Source organism: Lissotriton vulgaris, chromosome 4_1, assembly GCF_964263255.1.
Source record: "Lissotriton vulgaris chromosome 4_1, aLisVul1.2, whole genome shotgun sequence".
In the NCBI taxonomy this organism is placed as follows: Eukaryota; Metazoa; Chordata; class Amphibia; order Caudata; family Salamandridae; genus Lissotriton; species Lissotriton vulgaris.
In genome coordinates, this window is record NC_141691.1 from 800,327,240 (window position 1) to 800,339,843 (window position 12,604).

Genomic DNA, 12,604 nt, shown 5'->3' on the forward strand with positions numbered 1-12,604 from the left:
TTGGAACCGCAAGTTGCTTCAGCAGATTCATGTTTCAACATCCAGTACTGCATGGGTTACAGTTCCCCATATTGAAAGTCTTCTATGCCAAGGCGATCTCCATGTTGCTATTTTGTTCCTCTCTGTATTCAATAGAATTGAAAGCAGTAGGTTTTGCGAGCGCTTTCGCTTTAGCTAATTGACACCTTAATGTAAGATTAGATTAGAATTGGCGATTCCATCAGCATCGATGTGAGCAGGAAATGCAGCCTTGTTATATTTGAATAGGCAACGCTGCAGCAGAGATGGGCCCTGGCAGCACTCGTTTGAAGATGAATCGATGGTAAGTGGTAAACAATGGTAAACAAGCTCTCAGCATTGCTGTGGCGGGGGCGAGGCGGGAGCGCATTCCTTTGAAGTCTGATGGGAGGCAGACAAACGGTGGTGTGTGACGTGGCTGGTTTGTGCACGCGCCTTTCTCACATGAACTGTGGCTAATCCGCCCTTGGCAGACTTTTCAAACTGCTTACTAGAAATCTTGACAACAAGCATTGCTAAAAGCAGTGCTTTAGGTCGAGACCTAAAAAGAGTGCTTTCCGACTTATGGAGACTGTGTAACACCACAAGTACAAGATCCGGTCTTGATGGGCGGTTACAAAAGACAACAGGGTGGTAACAAGGAGGGACTAAGAAGCCTCACATTGAATTGGAAGCCAGCATTTACCAAAAACAATGCCACCAGCCAATGAAAAATATGGGCGGGGCTTACATTCCACTTCTAAAACATACCCTACTACAGCATGACTCGCAGAGCAAGCAGCACATGTGCTGCAACGCTTGGCTCGACCTTTTGCATCTGATTGGTGATCATGTGGACATAGGGCACAATTGCAGTAATATAACCCGCAGGTGCCTGCTGGCTTTAACTTCTAAGTTGCTTTTGCCATTTCATTAGGTCGAGCCTGGGCAGCACATGCACTGCTCTGCGAGGCTTGCTGTATTGAGGTAGGGAATTGACGCTCCGCCTGCTCTCCGCCCACATTTTTCATTGGCTTGCATCATTGTCCACTCTAAATTGTGGCTGTTGCTTGGTCAAACGGCTGAGTCATCCCTCCTTAATACCACCTTGTCTCATTTTGTAACCTCCCATGGCGACACTCCTTGTTACGTGTGTAGTTGCTTGGTAGGCTTTAATTACAGTCTCCAAGCACTATTTTCTCAAATGGCCACGCTCTCTCCTAACTCTTTTTAACATTTTTATAGCAGCGGGAGGACAGGTGGTACGGTTCATGTTGAGTCTGATGGACAGGGGTCTGTCGCGGGTGACGATTGCGGGCAAATTGGCGGCGGTGGCGTTCATGGGGAAGTTGTGGTGGGGGTACCCCCTGTCGGCGGGTGAGTTGGGGGCTCGATTGCTGGAAGGGTGGGCGAGAGAGAGGGGGGCTTGGGTGGCGCAGCGTCAGTCGGTTACGGAGGCATTGCTGGGGGCTTTGATTGGGGTGTTGCCGTCGGTGTGCCGGAGCGGAAGCGAGGCAGTATTGTTTTCCACGCTCATGTCCTGGCTGTTCTTTGGAGCGTTTCGGTTGTGTCAGAGTTGGTAGGCTCAAAAGGGGGCCGGGGTTTCCTGTGGGAGGACGTGGAGATGCGGGACCGGGAAGTTGCGATGCGTTTGTGGCACTCGAAGATGAATCAGAGGGGGATGGGGACGTGGGTGGTGCTGGGCCCCGGGGGGGCACGATGACGTCTGTCCGGCGGCGTGGGGCCGGCGGTTGGCGGTGAAGCGGAATGTTGCGGACGTCGAGGTTTTCGGGCGAAGTGATGGCGGCAGGGTGACAGCGGCTCAGGCGTTGTGGGTTCTGCGGCACGCCCTGCGGAATATGGATGAGGACCCGAAGGCGTTTGGACGCACTCGTTTCGAATCGGGGCAGCGACAGAGGCAGCACGGTGTGGTTGGGGGAAGGATGAGATCAAGCGGTTGGGGCGGTGGAAGTACGATTGCTATAGGCGATACATCAGGATGCGGGGGTAGAAGAGGCGCTCTGAGCTTGTTGGTTCGCCCTCTGATATGTATGTTTTTTCAGGTGCTGTGGCTGGCCGGAGGTGAACAGCCTGAACATTTTCATTGTGGGACACTCATTTGTCAAGAGGGCAGAGAGGGCTGAATGGCCTGGTGCAGTGTAAGGGGTTGGCACTGGTTAAACAGATGAAGAGGGACCTGTTGTAAATTAGGAGGAACTGGTCAGAATTTATTCCTAGAAGATTCTGGAGAGGGGGCGGAGCGCCCTGGGGCGATTGATAGGACGAGGCGGAAGATCAACAGGGAGATGAGGGATTTCTGTGACAGGGAGGGGATAGGCAGGATGGAACACCCCGAGCTTAGTACTTTTTTAAGGAAGACGGAGTGCACCTCTCACAGTACAGGATGGAGTTATACATTGTGCAGTTGAAGGAGGCGCTGGATGGGGCCTTGGGGGTGCGCAGGTATCCAAGGAGGTTGGAGTCCTATGGGGGGGGGGGGTCGAAAGTCGGTAATGCGACTTTCGAGTGGCGTTCCCTAGTTCAGAAAGGGGGGTAGTTGGGGTAGTTGAGGAGGCCTGGGCTGTTTCTGTAGGGGGTGGGGGACACTGAGGTCATTTACAGTTGGTAGGCATGGGGATATTTGTGCGGACTGATTGTTTTAAGATGTTGTATGATGTGGCAATGTTGGGGATCCGGTTAGGGGTGGGGGTGGGGGTGTTAGGCTTTCACATATTTAGCTAGGCCTAGTTTTGTTCGGCACAGGCCAGGGTTGGGGAATAGGCAGGGTGCACCTGATTTCAATAAAGCGGCCTTTATCTCACAATTCTGGTGTCTGTGGTCAGTGCCCCCCCCCTTACTGGTGGGCCCCAATGGTCTTTGTGTAAATGAAAATGAGAGTTGGAGCAGCCCACACCTTCAAAAAAAAACCCAAGCAGTTCCATGCCAGTCAGACTTGCGGGGCCAGCGCTACAGCTGTCCAATGCGTGTTTCTCTTGCTCACCTTGTGACCGGGATTCCAAAGACCCACAGAGAGAGCTTGAGAAACAGAAGCACTGCGCTCCGCGCCTGACAACAAATCAGAACCCAACAAGCGCGGCTGCAAAAGTGAAAGCGGCCCGCGGGCAAATCACGCACAAATTAATTAAATAAACAAGCGCGGTCCCCAAAGTGAAAGAGGACCGCGATGCAAATAATTAAAACAAGCATTTGCAATGCAATAGGTCTCGCATTAGGAAAGTGTGAGCTATTGGTATTGTAAATGACATTTTTTTTAATATGTGTTGGCTTTGAAAATATATAAATTAATAGCATTGTTATTTACAAAGCCAATAGCTTACACTTTCCTAATGCAATCCTATTGGCTATGGCAATTCTTGTTGGTAGCAAGCAAGGACAGTGCTGTTGTGGTGCTGAGTGATGCTGTTGTGCTGCTGAGTGATTATATGGTTGAGCTGAGTGATGTGGTGGTGTATTAGAGTGATGTGGTGGTGTCCCTGAGTGATGTGGTGGTGTTCCTGAGTGATGTGGTGGTGTCTGTGAGTGATGTGGTGGTGCCCCGGAGTGATGTGGTGGTGCCCCTGAGTGATGTGGCGGAGTCCCTGAGTGATGTGGTGGTGTTCCTGAATGATGTGGTGGTGTGCAGCAGTGTGAGGCGTGCAGCAGTGTGAGGCGTGCAGCAGTGTGCAGCATGCAGCAGTGTGAGGCGTGCAGCAGTGTGAGGGATGCAGCAGTGTGTGGGGTGCAGCAGTGTGTAGCATGTAGCAGTGTGTGGCGTGTAGCAGTGTGTGGCGTGCAGCAGTTTGAGGCGTGCAACAGTGTGAGGCGTGCAGCAGTGTGTGGCCGGCAGCAGTGTGTGGTATGCAGGAGTGTGAGTAATGCAGCAGTGTGAGGCATGCAGCAGTGTGAGGCATGTATCAGTGTGAGGCGTGCAGCAGTGTGAGTCGTGTGGTAGTGTGAGTAATGCAGCAGTGTGAGGCATGCAGCAGTGTGAGGCATGTAGCAGTGTGAGGCATGCAGCAGTGTGAGGAGTGCAGCAGTGAGAGACATGCAGCAGTGTGTGGTGTGCAGCAGTGTGTGGCATGCAGCAGTGTGTGGCGTGCAGCAGTGTGTGGCGTGCAGCAGTGTGTGGCGTGCAGCAGTGTGAGGCGTGCAGCAGTGTGAGGCGTGCAGCAGTGTGAGGCATGCAGCAGTGTGAGCCGTGCAGCAGTGTGTGGTGTGCAGCAGTGTGTGGCGTGCAGCAGTGTGTGGCCTGCAGCAGTGTGAGGTGTGTAGCAGTGTATGGCGCAGCTGTGTGCGGCGTGCAGCAGTGTGCGGCGTGCAGCAGTGTGTGGCATGCAGCAGTGTGTGGCCTGCAGCGTGCAGCAGTGTGTGGCGTGCAGCAGTGTGAGGCGTGCAGCAGTGTGAGGCGTGCAGCAGTGTGAGGTGGGCAGCAGTGTGAGGCGGGCAGCAGTGTGGTAGCTGCATTGGAACTTTAAAACAATTATATACTTTGTACAATGCCAATGCAAGATGGCTACCCACTACTATATTTTAGTTTAATTTTGTATTGTAAATACATGCTGCTAAGTTTTTTTTCTACTTTTATTCTTATAATTTATTTTCCACATGCCTATGGGATTTTGTGTGTCAATTTTATTACGGATTGGGAAGTGGGAAAGTGCAAGAATGAGTCAGCGAGTGGCTAGCATGATGTATGAGGGCAAGAATGAGTGCCAGAGTTCATGCATGATGATTTATTGATAGCCTAAACATATGTAAAAGACACTTTCAGCTATAAGCCAGGCCTATTGACATTGCCAATGGTTGTTTGTTCTACCATTTGTCTTAGTTTTGTATTGCTATTTGTATTGTGGCACCAGGGACCCACATTTATAAATACCTTTTTACATTTTATCTTTAGAACCACTTACACCCATGTTGGGTCTAAACTGAATGGTGGCGAAAGGTAATGAAAAGCACTATTGTGCTGCGTTTATCTTTCCAAGACCCTACTTTAATGGAGCTGACTTTTCTACAAAAAGTTTAGTGAACGTTTGAGTAGTTGAGTGCAATATTGAATCAATGGCTGAGTTAATGAATGGATGAATAAGAACCTGCATGGATAGATGAATGGATGGGTAAATTAGTGCCTGGGTGGATTGGTGAGTGTGTGGTTTATGATTTAATAGATGAGTGAATAAGTGATTGTGTATAAGAAAAGTACACATTGCTTTTCACCTCATTTAGGGAGGTCTAGAATTTTCTTGCTCTCCTACAAAGATAATTAGATTTTTTTATCAGACTCCATTTGGCTTGCAGAGGTTGTGAAGTTCCCCGACAATGTATAAGAACAACAATAAACTGTCAATGAGCATCTCCAAAACAAAAGTAACATCATTTGGAAGACATAGTGATAATCGCACGAATGGGCTAACACTGGACATTCTGCATAGATACAAGTTCTTAGGAGTCACTTTAAGCTCACCAAAAGAGGAAACATCACATTATAGACCTTACAGTTGGAACCGCAAGTTGCTTCAGCAGATTCATGTTTCAACATCCAGTACTGCATGGGTTACAGTTCCCCATATTGAAAGTCTTCTATGCCAAGGCGATCTCCATGTTGCTATTTTGTTCCTCTCTGTATTCAATAGAATTGAAAGCAGTAGGTTTTGAGAGCGCTTTCGCTTTAGCTAATTGACACCTCAATGTAAGATTAGATTAGAATTGGCGATTCCATCAGCATCGATGTGAGCAGGAAATGCAGCCTTGTTATATTTGAATAGGCAACGCTGCAGCAGAGATGGGCCCTGGCAGCACTCGTTTGAAGATGAATCGATGGTAAGTGGTAAACAATGGTAAACAAGCTCTCGGCATTGTTGTGGCGGGGGCGAGGCGGGAGCGCATTCCTTTGAAGTCTGATGGGAGGCAGACAAATGGTGGTGTGTGACGTGGCTGGTTTGTGCACGCGCCTTTCTCACATGAACTGTGGCTAATCCGCCCTTGGCAGACTTTTCAAACTGCTTACTAGAAATCTTGACAACAAGCATTGCTAAAAGCAATGCTTTAGGTCGAGACCTAAAAAGAGTGCTTTCCGACTTATGGAGACTGTGTAACACCACAAGTACAAGATCCGGTCCTGATGGGCGGTTACAAAAGACAACAGGGTGGTAATAAGGAGGGACTAAGAAACCTCACATTGAATTGGAAGCCAGCATTTACCAAAAAAAATGCCACCAGCCAATGAAAAATATGGGCGGGGCTTACATTCCACTTCTAAAACATACCCTACTACAGCATGACTCGCAGAGCAAGCAGCACATGTGCTGCAACGCTTGGCTCGACCTTTGGCATCTGATTGGTGATCATGTGGACATAGGGCACAATTGCAGTAATATAACCCGCAGGTGCCTGCTGGCTTTAACTTCTAAGTTGCTTTTGCCATTTCATTAGGTCGAGCCTGGGCAGCACATGCACTGCTCTGCGAGGCTTGCTGTATTGAGGTAGGGAATTGACGCTCCGCCTGCTCTCCGCCCACTTTTTTCATTGGCTTGCATCATTGTCCACTGTAAATTGTGGCTGTTGCTTGGTCAAACGGCTGAGTAATCCCTCCCTAATACCACCTTGTCTCATTTTGTAACCTCCCATGGCGACACTCCTTGTTACGTGTGTAGTTGCTTGGTAGGCTTTAATTACAGTCTCCAAGCACTATTTTCTCAAATGGCCACGCTCTCTCCTAACTCTTTTTAACATTTTTATAGCATGTATTTGCAATGCAATAGGTATCACATTTGCAAGAGTTTAAGCTATTGGCACTGTAAATTACAATGCCTTCTATGTATCTGTTTTAAAAACATCACATAAGTAAAAGGCATTGTCATTTACAATGCCAATAGCTCAAACTCTTATTAAAGCGAGACCTATTGCATTGCAAATGCTTATCAATCCTGGCCAGGAAATGCCAGGAAATGCAAGAATAAAGGCTATTAAGATATTTCCAAGTCAGTTTTAATCACATTTACACTGTGTACAATTGTGTGTGTTTTACTGCTATTAGGGCTGGCAGGTCCCTTCAGTAAGGAATATGGGTAGGTCCAATACCATTGCAAGATGGCTTCCCCATTAGTGTTACTCTCCTTTCCATGACTTGTTGCAACTTACGTACTATATTGATTGCTCTAGGGTACTAGAAACGACATTTTTGGATGGGGCCTTAGTGTGGTGAAGGAGAGAAATGGAACCCCCAAGATTGGGAAAACTTGATGAGCAGAGAGTGGGGGGCGGGGGTGCTCCCAGTCAGATGCCTGCAATGCTCTGGTCAGGTCTGGCACAGTTAAAAGAAACATTGGGGGGGGGGGGTATCTAAATTTGGAATGAAGCAATTGCTATTAAACTGCCTTTAATAGCATTTAGAAAATTCGCTCTGTATACAACTATGCCCCTTGACCTGCTGTAAGATAGCAGACATTACTAAACAATCGGCGCCAGGTGCTAAGAATTGACTTTGATGTTTGGGAGTACACAAACTCTCCTCATTGCATCGTTATACATTTGCTGTTTGACAATGTGAGTGAGGCTGAAGCGTTCTGGACTCACGAACCCAGTAAGTATTTTTACGCGAGCTGATTTAGGCACATAAACTTATTGTGAATGGATATATGCAAGGATCTAGTGATTGTGTATTCCAGTATTTTTAACTAGTTTAAGTCACCTTAATAACAGGGTGATAGATCAGTTTAGTATAACTAGTTATATTTAAACAGTATAGTTTTGGTCCATCAATTTGGGTTAGTGATGTCTTACACAATTGTTCTTCTTTGACATATCCTACAGATTCTCTGTTATTATGCAGGACTTGATTTGTTAAATCCCTTATTGTTTGAAAGGACAACAAACAAAATACGTTTTGCTGTACAATTTGGAGGTATGTTCTACCTGTTACCTTGATAAGGTTTGTTAATAGATACTGCAGCACTATCTCAGAAATTACATTTCTGATTGGATTTATTTTCTGTTATTATACAGAAGGACTCGATTTGTCAGAATATTTATATGGATCAAAGGGATAAAAGAAGTTTGACTCAAAATTTGGGAGTATGTCCCAATTGCTACTTTGTTTGTACTATCTAATGATAGGGCAGTCTTCGTTCAATAAAACTATATTTTGATTAAATCTATTGGAGATACTGATCATACCCTCAAAAAAGCCCATGTTATGAAGTCTTGTGAAGAAATGCAAAACAATAGTACAGGTCCTCCTATCATACAACTAGACGAAATAACTTTGGAATAGTATGTTAAGAAATGTGGTGTTGAAGTCCGGAATCAATATATCTCCCAATAATGAGTAAGATGTCCCAAATTAGAGTGTATATAGAATTAGAGTGCATATAAACCTAGAAATCGGATGTCTTCTATATATTGATAATACAGTAAGAGGATATTCACAACAGTTGCAACTAGCATTGGTGCTCTCATTCTTCTTTGTACAACAATATAGCACAATCCATGCAAAAATATATGCGTAATGAAATTTCTTTGTTGTTGTTACAATATCCATCTCATAGCATATCGGAGCCAGATTGTGAAAATGTAGAGCTTAAGTGTTTTAAAATTTTATATCTATGTATATATCATGTAAATATATATTTTTTGTATATACTTTTTGTAGTCTTGAAGAAGTCAGGGAAAGGACGAAGCGCGTTGGCTACAACTACCTTTAATCCACAACGTTTTTTTTAAAAGGTGAAGAAAAAAGAATAAAGAATATTTGAATTATAATTCTGTTGTCAGTTGCAGTGATTATATGTTGATCATCACTCTTTCTTGATTTGCTTTAAATACAAACCTGCACAATATTTCTTTTGATGGATTCCTACTAGTATGGCTATAATGATGATATTTTTGTGTGTGCTGGACCACTAGGTGGATATATCCACAGTATAATTAACATGATGTTGAATTTTCCAGTGGGACTCAGAAAAATGAATGATGGGTATTTTTGTCTATAGTCCACCATATTTTGGTATATATTCCAGCCCATCACGTGCATGGTGAGCATTGGTCATATATGCCGTAGTCGATAACCGTCTGTTTTTAATGCTTTTCTTTTTTTAAACACGGGCGATCATGCAGAACACACAAACGGTGAAATAGCTCAAAACTGAATGAAATTTTGACAAGCGCTTAGATTCTTCTGGGACCACAGGCATGCTTGGAAAATGGTGAAAATAAGCAATTTTTTAAAAACAGCTTAAATCAGTTGTGGATATATCTATAAATCAGGCCCAGAACAAACAGTCGGGCTTTGAAAGTGTTCTTGAAAGGGTACACATTCACAGTTGGCTCCCTTTGCTTTAAATATGTATATACCACTAAAACTAATTGAAAAATCTAGCATCTTTTGAGAATAATTTACCCAATCCCATGCCAGATATACATTTAGACAGAAACAAACGAAATTGCTGAGGTTTGCCACTCATTCAATTTAACACATGGTCCACTTAGTTTCAAAGAGTATCCCATCCGAAACAGAATTCGGGTGAAAGATCTGCACGATTTACAAAAAATTGAATAGTTCGATAATCTTAGACTGTATCGCCCTGGAGAACGCACATAAATCTGGTTGGCTATCTTATGTGAAAAGGTTCTTACTTGATCTAGGGTTAGAAAAATATTACCATGACCCCATCTCAATTCGGGAGATACCGAGGAAGGTTTTCCAGTCTGATTGTCTTAACCACCTCGATGAACTACGACTAACAATCGAGGCTCTGAAACCCACAGTTAACCACAGTTTGGCTGTTCAAACAACATTTGCCATCCAGCCCTACTTAACGTATGATACCACCACTTACGAGCGCTTTCTCTTGACAAGGTTTAGGCTTAACTTTTTCCATCGACTGGTTGTATTTACCACTAGAAATAACTGGGCAAGTAATTTACATCCTTGCCCTTGTGATGACATCTCCATTCAGACAACCTTGCATACCATTCTTTTTTGTAAGTTTTATGCTGAGTTCAGAAAGAAATGGCTTATACCTCCGTTAAGATTATTGGGTTTCGAAGATGTCGCCCTGCTTTCCTTTTCTTACAGTTACTTGACGAACAATGGCTGGTAAAAATCATTATGAAATTCCTGAAGTGTATTGTTTTTCATAGAAATAGTTTAGAATGAGAAAATGAACGAAAAAGTAAAAAAGTAAAAAAAGATCTAAATCATGCTCAGGACACAAATTCATCGCCACATAAGTCTGTTCAAAGCTCGATTTTTAAAATTGGTTTTATACATTTTTTATTACAAATTGTATTTATTATTGTGTCGAAATGTCAGAAAACATTTATACTGAATGTGCTTTTATGGTTTTTTTACATGAAAAAAAACCGAATAAAGAAACTGTTAAATTTGAATAGTTCCTCACATACACACTGAAAAGAATCCAGCGCACAGTAACGAAAAAGTCGGACGTACCTGCCCCTACACAGTTGAGCATACACTTGTTATACATCAACCGAATAAACACACTCCTATCATATTTACAAGAAAGTGCATTTTCACCTCTCTCCGAATGTCATTCGGACAACCTGAAAAAGATCCACAGTATTCTGAATCTTGAAGCCTAAAGTATACCTCACTTTCCAAAATAATGTACATACCTTTGAGAGACAAATAGTGAAATCCATACAGCTAAACACAATCCACTGTTGCGCATAGACCAGCGAAACATCGGTACGGCACACCTTCTAATTAAATTACCCCAGCCCGCTGCCTCCAATCATATTCTTATCCAGACTCCTTAAATATGCAGGAGGCGCGTCACCCCCTCTTAAAGGGGACCCTGTAGAGCGCCGATATATGTGTATAAATTTACCTCAGACGGGGAAACTTAAGCAAACACAGCCTCGCAGAGTTCCGAGGGGTCACCGGCAGCTGGACTCGTTCCCGCCTTGGTGAGTCGGTCATCCCGCTTTCTAGTTACGTTTCGTCTCCTGTCTCTCTCTGCGCCTATGGTTCTCTCTTAGTTCGCCCTCTGTATCCTTTCCTCTGTCTTCTTTACTCAAATTCAAATTCAAAATACTTTATTTGGTTTTCTTGTGTGAAACCATAAAAGTACATAAACATACAAATAAAAAAGTCTGTGGTTTTCAATAAAATACATAACACAAGATACACAAGTTAAAAAGCAAATTGATTCGTTACATTAGGGTCCCATTATTGCATGGTAAAGATGGCATTGTTAAAAAGGGTACCAGTTCAGGTCAGTGTGTGTTCAGACATTTCCTATACTTCATTGCACTTTTTAAGAAACCAGCCACATGAGATATACATTCAGGTTTTAACAGTTGTAAGTAAAACAATGCGGGGCGAATTTGAACGAAATTCAGCCTTTTTAAAACTGGTTTTAAATAAAAAGCCCTTGGGAATTCATAATATTTACATAAAAACATGAAGTGCAGCAAATCCTGTGGAGACAATTTGTCGCAGCCACAGGCTGCAGCACCTTCCCTTTATGGCACCCCCTAGGAACTGCTAATAACAAATGGAACATGTTAAACCTGAGCCCAGTTAATAAAAAACGCTCATAGGCAGGTAAAGGCCAAAGTAAATAGGGTTCCACAGCGGGCGAGGTTTTAAGAATCAGATGAAGACGCACATTAGGCTTCAGCAGCTCCCTTTCCTCCCTTTCTGTTGATTTGTGCATGGTAAAGGATTGTTTTATAAGTACCAAGTCTTTGATGGTGATGCCTTCTGGGTTTAAAAACAGATCAACGCGCCCCTCCCTACTAAAACTAGTTTTAAGGTACTTCATCCAGGGGATTTTGGACATAGAATCTAGGCTTAGGGTCTCTTTAAGGAGAATATGGGTGAGACCTAGATGTTTGTTGAGCCAACACTGTAGCCAAAAAGAGAGGGGTCGCAGGGACAAGGTATCACTAATGAAGGGAGTGCCTGTCTCTTCATGCACACTCATGTTTGGGGTCCCCTGTGGTACACATAGTAGCTGCTTCAGGAATTTGTTTTCAGCTACCTGGAGACACTCTAAATTACATTGCCCCCATAGTTCACTCCCATAGCTAGCTATTGAAATGCTCTTTGCACGATAGATCTTCAGCATAGCCGCTATCGGTCTGTTGCCCAATCTTGCAGCAAATCCAAAAAGTGCAGCGTTAGCCCTGGTGACTTCTCCTTTTTTTTTGTTTAAGAGTGGGGTCCAATTTAGCTGGTGATCTAAGAGCACACCCAGATAAGAAAAAGTTGTACATTTGGGTACGTTGATACCATCTGAGCTGGGATGGTGCAGTGAGCTAAAAAACGGTGTTGGATCAAGCCCTGATCTCTTGACTGGGTGAGAGTATTCTGCTTAATTCAGAAACTCTGTCCATCACCACCCCCTGTTGTTTAATTATTTTGTCCACCATAAGCGTGGAAGGTTATACTCAGACGTGAGTCCCTTGCTCATTGCACCATCAGGATTCAAGCAAGCCGGGCCGAAGACGGCTGAAATGCCAGAAACCGGTCCCCGGAAGCTTGTTTCCTTCCCAGTGAAAGAATTGGCTTGGTAGTTTGGTTTGCCCTGTTCCCATGATACACTGGGCCAGGGACAGACTAATTTGCATATAGCCAGGT

At 44.2% G+C, this 12,604-nt stretch overlaps 1 protein-coding gene across 2 annotated transcripts in view; it reads left to right on the top strand.

Moving 5' to 3' along the window:
* Positions 1-12,604, top strand: part of LOC147722605 (tyrosyl-DNA phosphodiesterase 2-like) — a 358,934-nt gene that overhangs the window by 50,729 nt on the left and 295,601 nt on the right. Inside the window, exon 2 of one of the 2 annotated variants that reach the window (XM_086965136.1) lies at positions 8,648-8,721. The exons of the other annotated variant lie outside the window; for it this stretch is intronic. The gene's annotated coding sequence lies outside the window, so the exon portion shown is untranslated. The remainder of the gene's footprint in view (positions 1-8,647; positions 8,722-12,604) is intronic. 2 annotated transcript variants of the gene reach the window in all.